The sequence below is a fragment of the Argopecten irradians genome, unplaced genomic scaffold, assembly GCF_041381155.1.
Source record: "Argopecten irradians isolate NY unplaced genomic scaffold, Ai_NY scaffold_0265, whole genome shotgun sequence".
Lineage (NCBI taxonomy): Eukaryota > Metazoa > Mollusca > Bivalvia > Pectinida > Pectinidae > Argopecten > Argopecten irradians.
In genome coordinates this window covers 4,056-15,546 of record NW_027187732.1, presented here as the reverse complement: position 1 = coordinate 15,546, position 11,491 = coordinate 4,056, and the positions used below count along the sequence as shown (strand labels likewise).

At 34.7% G+C, this 11,491-nt stretch overlaps 1 pseudogene; it reads right to left on the bottom strand.

Annotated features, from left to right (window-relative positions):
• Nucleotides 1-3,684: 3,684 nt before the first annotated feature.
• Nucleotides 3,685-10,571, bottom strand: LOC138312261 (uncharacterized; annotated as a pseudogene).
• Between the last annotated feature and the right edge of the window lie 920 nt (nucleotides 10,572-11,491).

Sequence of the window (11,491 nt, the reverse complement as noted above, 5' to 3'; positions counted from 1 at the left end):
GGGTTACTCTTCGCGTAAACTTCCATGTTTGCTGTACCTGATTTTGATTTGATACCATTGTTTAACAATAATTCAGTTATAGATGTAATGTACCTTAACTTTTGTCGGAGACAAAACTTGAAAAGTTGGGGGGAGTGTAGCGTGGAAATTTATGTCACGCTTAGTTTTTATTAATTGTTAAAGTTAGAATTTATTTGTATTGTTAAAATAAGAGTTTTATACTATTTAGCTCATAGTTTTAGTTTATATATATGCAGTATGTATAGTGTATATATACATACATAGGACAGTTAGGGGCCAGGTGGCCACGCGCACGTGCCCATCTGGGGTCGTTACGTATAAGGGAGCTAGGGCACCGTATTCCGTTTTCCATATAAGGAGTTGTTTACGACTAGGGCTGTGTATTAGGGTCCAGTTTGATGGACAGGTTGCGTAAGGTGTTCGAATTAATAGTAACAGAGAGCTAAATTTAGGTAGTGGTCACTCCGGCCAGCCAATTAGAGCTAGGTTGGGAGGGGGAATGGAAGTAGGTAGAAATACGTAATCATATTAAGATTCAGCCAATGAAGGTGAGAATGAAGATGGAAGGAGCGAGGTTTTAGCCAATTAGAGGATAGTATGAAAGTGGTATAAAAGGGGGTGCACGTGAAGAAACGAGAGAGGACATGGAAATTTTGGGACTCCATGCATCTCGGGATAAGTTATTTTAATTCGGATTACTTTACTACACTTAGTGTGTTTGTGACTATGAGATATATACTTGGGATGTACTGTACGGATGATATATACGGATTACTCTATCATTCTTAGTGTGTGACCATGGGATTTATACTTGCATTTGGGATGTACTGAATACTTCGCAATTATGGATATCACCTAGCAGTGACAGTGTACCAGTGTGTGTGTTCCTAATGGATTCATTGTGAACTATATTACATTTTGCGCGTGGATGTTTATGTGAATAAATTATGTGAATTTTAGAGTGATGTTTTCTAGTTTTCCCTGCCGTAGTCACCTTCCATCACGGACTTACGATATACAATAGCGTCTCGTCATAGCCTTAAGTGCTATCATATTTTGGAGAAACGCTACAATTATTTGGAAAATTTTGATACAATGTTTTGTGATATAACTTATAATATAAATTAGATATAATATTAACGGAGACATAAATGTGTGGATGGTGTGGATGACTTGTGATCGCTATTTGCGAATGGACTTTTTTGGTCTGTATCCCATGAGTGGAAGGAGTAACTTTCACATAAACAATTTTCACCTAAAAACATATATCGAATTATACATCATCTAATTTACAAACTTTGATTATCTAAATCTTCTCATGTAAGTTGTTCAAATTCTATAAATTTATTTTTAAAAGAGTATATTTTGTTAAATGCACTGTGTTATCTGGGGAGAACCTGTATAGGCTTAGCCTGTTGTTTGACCGCTTTTCATATTTAGTATGAAATACAATTTTATGAAATTGAAATTATGAAACTCGTCTCGAAGTATCAATTTAGATTAACTCAATTAGGTACTAATTATATATTAATTTCCGTGATATTACTTACTTTGATAATGAATCAAATTGAGTTTTGGCGGATTGATATCCTATCTAATAGTTCAGTTTGGCCAATGACTGTTCCACTTTTAAAATATGCCCGGAAATTGTATGTATGACGTCATAATACTTCATACATTTTTTTCGGTCTATGGAAAAACAATATCTAACCAATAGAAATGAGTATAACATAAGAAAATTAAATTGGTATGAAAATAAACATGTACACTGGTTTTTGGTCGATATAGCGGAAATGGAAATCCTCTACAACAAACGTCATGACGTCATAACCTGCAACACGATCTGTCAGATGACGGGAATACACAAAAAAAGTTGGCCAACTGCAACCGCTTCGTTTTCTGTAATCACACAGTTTTCAAAGTTTTCCCGGCGACAGAGATACTGTAAACACAAACTCCTACCGACCATGCATATCTTTATAATGAAATAAGAAAGAACACAGATTTGAAAGGTATAGTACAGATCGTTTCAGTAAGTGCATTCTGTTTTTAAATATTTATACAGGTTTATTAAAAATTGAATACATTCAGAACACATTTGTATTAGGCTTTGTTTTTGTTTTACTTCTCTGGCCATATAAAACAGTTATGGACTTTTGTGCTGGTAAATATGATGTGATATTCACTAGCACAAAAGAACATAATTGTATATTATTCAAATATCTATATCCTATGTATAAGATGTAGGTTTCAAACTCGCAACCAAGCGCTTTATATAGTGGAAAAAACTGAGAAAAAAATCAGGGTTGGGTCTTTCAGAATATTTACCTGGACAAGTACATTTTAAAATCTAATATAAGTAGTCCTTTATATGTCGTCGACATATACCTACGTATACAGTGATTGAAGTCAATTGGTCATCAAGAATTTTAGGCCCGATTTTACTATTCCATTCTATAGCTGTTACTCTTATGTCATAATGTCGCATAAAGTAGCAGCGATGTTATTTTTACAAACTTTTGGTACGAATCACGGAAAAGAATAATTTGTCAAATCATTGCTCGGACACATTTCGGTCTTCCTCTTGCTACTCTTCACACTACACGATACGAGTCTTTCATTTAATGGAACTGCAGAACTTAATATATCTGATTGCAATGACCCAGGTTTAATCACACCGTCAATCTTTATAACACACGCCTGATTAAAGTCTCCTCGAAGAATTAGTTAAAGTTATAATTCTAGTGAATTAGGTCCTTAAATAATATATCGTGGTTACGCACATGTATTTCAATTTGTGCACGTATTTACTAGTTCTTGGCAAGGTAAGATAATTCAAAGGTTAGATAATTCAAAGGTAAGAGAATTTAAAGGTAAGATAATTCAAAGGTAGGAGAATTCAAAGAGTAACAAGAATGCGAAATTCACCAACAAATAATTTTTGTGACATTTTCATATGAACATGATTGTATTTTCGATGCACAGAAAGCAGTGATTATCCGAGATTTGTGTAATTTCCAATAACTCATTATTGAAAAACTGGTTAATATAATTAATTGCATTTTTCGGTACATAATAATTTTCCATTAACATCAGCTGTTCGCGTCAAAAGCGTCACATTTTCCCCCAAACTAGCAAAACCATAAGCTTTTGTTATCGACCTCATCAAAATGCTTTCATTATTGACAGTCGTTTTGTGCTGGATTGTTTTTATCGTTTCAATGCTTATGAATAAACTTAAGGTCAGTTTAAGATAAACTTCGATATCTGAAATGACCATGCCCAAAGGAATCCCAGTAAAGTTTGATAAGTTATTTGATCACTTTCAGATTCCTATTATATTATATTCAAAACATATTTGGAAAATATCATTTTTTAAAAGTTTGTCTTGAATAAAGTAATAAAGTTCAATAATAAACAGGGAGACATTTACAACTTTATTGAACCACGTTAGTATAAAAGCAGCATAATATATTATCTTACATCAAATTTGCTGTCAATAAATATATTTTAAAAAATTACATTCATCAATCAATGAACATGATACAATGTATATCAAAAGAAAATAGACTTTTGGTACCAAATAACAATAAGCGATAAAACTGTGAATCACTTATTAACAGTGTTACCATAACAGTATTAAATTCAAAAGGAAACATTAGTTAAATTAAATATCTACTTCATTACAACAAATATTATTTTTAAATATAATTCCTCTCCGAGGTACGTAGCTGTAAATTCTGAGTCAATAAATGTAATGTTTGTTTACCATTAGACGATATTGATACTAAGAAGTGTATAAGGTATACGACATGTTGATATTGTAGTGCAAATACAGTTGAAGAACTATAAAAAATAGTCTTGAACGACAATCGTCTACCCTATATTTTCATCTTGTGATTATCTTCCGACGATTCAAAAGAAAGAAACTGGATTAAAGAGGTAGCTGTGACTCATCCATAACATTTAGCAGAATATCAGTGGGACACTGATTCGCTCATTACAATATCAGTAGATATATTGTTTCGTGTTGTCATCTGTATGTGCCAATGCTTAGCGTTTGAACCACGTAAATAACTTTATACCGTCTATCGCAAACTCCTACCTTCCTTGAAAGAAATAAAAAAAGGATATGGTTGTTATTACAGCTAAAAACAGTACGCTGACACATTCTGCCATGTATGTATCATAACACTCATTTTAAATGAGATATAATCATAGAATTTATAGCAAATAAGAAGGTAAAAATTTCACTAACCAGGTGATTAAGCCAATCACCTTTTGAACAACCAGGTAAGTTATTATGGTGTAGATGTTTTAAACCAAGCTTTTCTGCTCCAAGGCAAGTCATTCAGTTTCACTTCCTTCGCCTTCATGTACTACACGCCGCTTTTTGACGATCAGCCTTTTGACTTCATTTGAAGTATCCACTGCTTTTTGGTAAATTTTCCTGAAATTGGATTCGTGCAGAGATCTGACCAGCATCCCGCATATGTCGGCAGCCTCTTCGAGAGAAGTTTTGGTACCGCGACGTTTGAGGCAGTCAATCAGTCCAAATTGACCCTGCAGAGCAAAATGAGATAATCTTTGCAAATTATACTCTTTCTCCATGTTCACGGCAAGTCTGAAGTGCTCCTCAGCCTTTTCCGATTCATTTTTGAGAAAAAAACCTTGCTACTTGGACATGGAATCCTGGAAGGGCAAGCCACCGACACATGTGTCTGTCACCTAGAAGTTTTTCCAGCTTGTTGGCATGTTTCTTTCCATCCTGAAAGTGACGACTTTTGTTCTCGTCATCATCTGCGTTCGCTATTCTGGTAATGTAACACTTGAGGAGAAGCTTCAAACACATTGCGTCGTGATGCAGACGTTGGTGTTCGCTAACTTTAATGATACCGTACTCATAGTAATGTGAGTCTTTTTCGTTCAGCATTTCTTCGTATTTGGAAATGATCTTGTGTAGGATATCATCCTTCTCTTTTCCGGATTCATTGACATGCTTCCTACTGACCAAACAATGGTACAAGATACCATTTCGTCTCGTGATCAGACTCTGCACGGATGGGAATTCTGGATATCGCTCCCGCAATAATTTACCGAGCAGGTATGCCAGACGGAGTTCATTCCAGCAAACAAGTGTTAACTGGTGATGGGATTTGCTTTGGTAGTAATGGGCTCTGCCACTGTTGTACAGTATTGTTACCATCATTTCCACAACAGTTACTTCCCTAGCTTATCTCGAGGCATCGCTTGTTGTTTGTCAAGCAGTTTTTCTGTAGAATTCATTGCTGAGTCGGCCTCTTTTACGTTCATCAACATGTTTCTTGTCTCCAGAAAACTCAGCAACTTTTTCCAAATGATCTAAATCATGAACAGTTCGTTCTGTGTGTATAACGATGTCTGGTATCAAGTCTTCAGGGAAGTCTTTCGTTACATTTACTAGATCTTGGAACATCTTTTTAGTTTGCAAATCTTTCATTTTTGCGTTTTGTCGATGCTTCTCCATCTCGCTGTCCCTTTCATCGCTTCCAGTATATTTGTTTTGGCTCGAATAGATGACAAGAAAATCTTGGAAAATGCTATCTGCACGTCTCCGCCTATTTCTGTCATCCTCAATGTATTCCATACCGTCTAATGCTTCCATTTCTTCTGTCGTTATCATAAGCGTCTCGGGATCAGTTTTGATTAGCTGAAACCCAAGTTTCTTTGCTTCGTTTAAATGTTCATCTGCTAGCAAGCTTTCCACTCCACTCACTCGAAAAGTTACCCCGATGGCGGCATGAAGAGTACACATTAGAAACATGCATGCTTTCTCTTTGTCTAATTTCAATTTAGTAGCACACAAAACAACTTTGGTAGCGTGAGGCTGCAGTTCTAAGTTGCTGAGCAGAGTAAGATGAAGCCGACAGTCAATGCTGATATTTTTGCAAAAGAAACAGAGCAAGTCCCTGATGGTCGACTCTTTCTCTTCTCTGGATAATCTCAAATCTAATACCAATGCTGTCACAGCGTGTATGGAAATGGCTTGCGTCTGGTGCTCAAATTTAATTTCACCGCTTATACAATACTTCCGAATGTTCGCTATCAGCTCGAAAACGACAGTGTCTTTATCTCTGTCGTCCATGCTGTCTGGAAGTAGTTTTTTCAGAAGTCGGATTGGGATTTCGTGGTGGTGCAGGAAAGGTATGAACTGTAAAAACATCTTCATATGTACCGACGATGTCTCTTCCACTTTTTCGATTGTGAGCATCTGAGCAGATACTAGACCTTTTGCATATTCTTGTGAGGTACCTCTCATAACTTTCTCTACTTGTTTAAGAAACTCTTTGTCCGAGAGTTTGTCTATGTACATCTTTACCGACATGCCAGTCGTGTACATATACGAGTTCGCAAGAACCAATCCGTAGGGTAGATATCCCATTGTTTTTGCCAAAGCCTGAATGTCTTTTTCGGAATTTTTCTGTTTGATTGGTTCCTTGAAAAACTTTAAAGCCTCTGATTCCTCAACTCCCTCAACATCCTCAAAAACATTTTCATTTTGAGTACACAGCCCGTAAAACTTAGAGTAGTTGGTAGAGCATAACATTCTGAGATTTCTTGCTTTGTGAATTTGATGAAATGAGTGAATGATTTGTTCCACTTCCCCGCATGTCTCTTCAGTAACATCGTCAAAGATGAGCAGATACACTTTGCCGCCCTTTTCGCCACTTTTTATCAAAGATATAGCAACTTCCGCCATGTGTTTGACATACTCACTTTTTTCTTCATTCTCTTGTTCAAATTTCATCTTCGAAAATTCCAAAAAGCCTCTAAAGCTCGTTAATAGGTCGTCTTTACTTTTACATTGAAGCTTGTATGCTATGTGTTTAGCGTGTTGTTGAAAGTTGCTTGCATACCAACAACATGTTTGGGATTTTCCTGCAGCGGGTGGTCCTGCAATAAATAGTGTAATGTATTAGGATAAGTTAAAGACGACTGGAAAACAATTTTACTGACATATTTGTTGACTATTTTATCAGAGTAAGGTATGATAAGATATATAAATATCATATCTGGTAAGCCAATTTAACATACCCCTGAGTATCGCCAAATTTTCTTTCTCTACACGTTCTTTCATTTTCTTGCATGTCAGTGTCTCAACAAAATTGGGAACTAGTTCTTGCCACATGGATCTCTCCTTGGCTGAAACAAACAGAAAACAATTGGCCTTCAAGAAGAAGAGAACATTGATACCAAAATATAACGTATATATATCCTCATGCGCTGAAATAAAAAAACATCATCATGAAATATATTGCGAATATAAACAAACATTCATGCATAAGGTAAAGAGATCTAAACTTAAACTGTGATAATATAACCAGACGTTTCGGAGATACAAGCGTTAGGTCTGTCACCTACGATACCAGCGATATAAATGTATATACTTATTCATTGACATGAACTTTTCAATCTGCTAAGGATGTGTGTAAATGTCGACCTAAGTCGACCTATTAAACATGAATTTTATTTACTTACATAAAAATAGAATGCAAAAAATATATATTTCATCAATATTGATCGCAGGAAAGCATACATAATACTTGTTTTGTTCCATAATCCTCAACAAACGGCTTGATTGTTATAACATATATTTAATCCATTAATTGACACCTACCTGAATGAATATTTTTCATTTTTTCTGTATATAGATTCAGCATTTCTCGAATTCTATTACAGCCACCGATATTTTCAAAACAAGACTGTAATTTCGAAACATTGTGTTTGCTGATGATTTCTTTCCTAACGAAGAAATCCAGCACGTCCTTGCCTGTAGCACATCTCTCTAAACCCTCCGTCTCCTCAAGGTTGTCAAAAAAGCTTCTTCCAAGAAATTTCAGTTCATCACGTTTTTCTGCGTGTAAAAGAGCATATCAATGAATATTGAAATATCGACAGCATTGCTTAAATGTGATATTCATAACAGGTAAAGCTAACGAGATTTAGAGACCGTCTAGAGCAAGCCAGCAATGCTTTTCGGGGTATTGTAATTAATTTTTTGGCGCTCTCAAATTTTAGAGAAAACGCGATCTGGAACAGGTTAGTGCAGTGATGAATTCGCACAATCGCTGTAATAGTTATATAAAAGGTATACCGAAAATACGATTGGCGCAAAACCACTAAAATAAGATTACCGCTAAAGTATGCACGTTTACAGTAAATAGGTTTGATAAGCAGCTGCGGTATTTTGTAATACTGTATTAAGAGAGCCACTTACTTTCTGTTAATTCTTTACTTATATTTCGGAGCAATTCTTCAAAATCACTTTTTGACGGCATTTTAAATCGTTTTTTCTAGAAGCGCTAGACCTGAAATAAAGGTAGAATATAATGTAATTCAATAGTTGAATAAATAAGTTGGCGGCGTGTCTAATTCTATTTAAATGGTACACAAACACGCACACAAAACAACACAATCCTTTGTCCCCAGTTGGTTGCACTATCGCTTTATAACTGTAGTCCCCAATTGCACGTTCAAATATCTTTCTACAGTTTTGAACATATTTCACACATGAGTGTGACGCCACCTCCTACTGCGGGTACGAAAAGATAAGTCAAGGTATCAAAATTAAACGTCCTGAATATCCTTTCACCCACTAGGTTCTAAAATGATGTTTGTTGTTCTTACAGTTATTTTTCTTTTTTTATTTCTTGTTTTTTCTAGATATATAGTCTTAATTTTTTTGTCTACTTTGATTTATTTATCATCTATGCATTCATATTACTTTACAAACTATTTTGGATATTAAAAAATTTACAATTGTAATCTTTAATGGGTTGTAATTTAATTAATTGTAACAAGCATTTTCATTGGCTTAAAATATTACTTTATCAGCCCATAAAGGAAAAATCAAGTTGTTAATTGTAACTTCGCTTTTGATTGGCTGATATATCGGCGTATGATTTCATAAACAAATGTGAGTTCGGAATTTTTTATATATTATCTTTAGTAAATTGAATTATAAGGATAAGTATGCTACATTGAGAAAAGTTTTAATACATGAACCTCCAGTAGGTCTCACAACAAATCGAATATGTATCATTCCAAAGCTGTATCATTTCAAAACTATAACATTTCAGTTCTAATTTTTGCACCACACCTTCCAGCTCTAGGCATGATATAAGAAATGAAACAAATGGTTCCATAGTCGCCCGACTTATAGCTCATGTATTACGCCGGTTTACATATGATTTCTCTGGGCATTTTATTCCTCCTGAAAAAATAGTATGATGGAACATTAATACTATAAGACACTTTCATGTATATACCCAAGGCTTGTCGAGGAGTTTTCAAAATTTTGTGATCCCTATCCTTGATGTCCACATATGAAAAATGAAAAAAATATTTTTCTCTCGTTCCTAGAAGTGTTGCTAAAATTTTGAAATTGTAACTATTTGTTACTATTTGTTTGGAGAAAAAAAGTTAGAAGAAAACCGCAACTGTATGACAGTTTTTTAACCCAAATCCGTTGTGTTTGTATTCTTTATAGTAACATCAACATAGTTTCCGAAAATAACGTTAAGATTCATCTTGAAAATAGTAATTTTGTTGACGCAGTGACGTCACTGTTGTATTGCAGGTATAAGGGAAACTTATAGTAAATTTTACAAACAATTTATGGAATTGTGACAAAATCAAGATAGTACATGATGAATAGTTATTTTACATAAAACAATACTGAATTTTCTCTCTACATGAGCAAATGTGAGAGCTGGGCTAAAATGGTATCTATAGGGAATCGATCCCATTATATCCTATACTGTTTGTTCTATGTGCATGTGCCGTATTTTATCTTACCAGTAAACAAAACTGCGATCTAATCACCAAAATATATCAGTTGAACATGTCATGCTAAATACAAAGAGAAATCAGATGATAGCAGTACACATACAATACAGTCTGCTTGTCAGTGAATATTACTATATATAGCCCAGTGAATGTATTATGTTAAATGCCTAACAACGATAACAACAATCGCCCTATTTACTAATTTGTTAAACCATGCTAGGTATTGTTACATATTTTTTGTATGAATGAATTCATAAAACATTGATTTTTGACAAATGCCTACGGCTATTGAGAAACACTATCTAAGATAAATAGGAAATATAGCAATAATTAAGTCATTTGGTTTACCGGTAAGATTCCCTTATATTGTTATGGCATTCAAACAGGGAAGTATATTCCCATTTAATTATCGTATATCGTACGTAATGCAAATATGCCAATGTATGTCAGAACATTATACTTACCATTGTAAAATCCAGCTAAACTAATCAGTCGCTAATGCTTCCTTCATCCGTACACACACATAGCGATCTGCAGCATAGATGAGGTTTGAACAGAAAGTGACAACACAGTTGTGCAAATCCATAAACACTGTTACTTACACATTTTTCACTCATCATTGAGCAGCCTGCGTGGGTGGTGTACGCATGTTTGTGCTTTCATATGCAAATGCCAGCACAAACATTTCCTCATGACACTTAGTTATTTATCCGTAACTTATACTTTGTACATACAGAGGATCTTACATGAGTGGCTATGTACTATGAAATTAATTAAACCAGTTATAAAACAATTAAACAAGGTTGATTAAAGCCCCATATTATGTAATAATTTACCATATTTTATCTTTGATAGATCGTATGATAATATAAAGTGTATGATATCCTAATGGGGGTTTATTTGTTTAACGTCCTAAATGTGGGGATGTGGATGTGGCGCAGTGGTAGAAGGCGCAGGTATGTTTGGCTAGGCGATTGGGTGCCGTAGATCATGAGTTCGAGGCCCGGATAGGGAACGAGTCAATAAATAGTCATGCTATTGTTAACTTGTTTCTTTGATATTTAACGGTCCTAATTAACAGCCAGGGCCATGCTAGGATGTGCCAGGTTTGTTGGTGGAGGAAAGTCAGAGTTTCCCGGTTATATGAAACGTCTTAATTTGTTTCGATTTAAGGTTGTTTTGTGTTGATCAATCCCCAAGCATAATGATAATTATGGTTAGTGATAAACGGAATACGAATATCAAAAAAGTAAATAAAAACATTTTTATTTGTATTCAACGTTCTTAGCAGAAAATCCATAATTGTGATTTTATGTTGCTTTAATTATTATCATCAGAATAATACAGAACTTACAACTAAATAGCTGTTTGCCATGTCGGTTTATGCCATAACATAACGTATCACAGGAAATCAACGTTCAAAAGAAAATACATATATTGCACGTCGGAAAAAATATACTTAGTTTTGTAGCATTATCACATGGCCCTTGTATAATGATTTTATTATATATTGACTCCAAACAAAGTGAGTATCGTAATATAAATGTATGAATGTTATTTCTACCAGAATAGGCGAGACTATTCAACTCGCAGGGTTTTATAAAACAAATAATAAAAAAAAAATGTAACCAGTGTAACCATT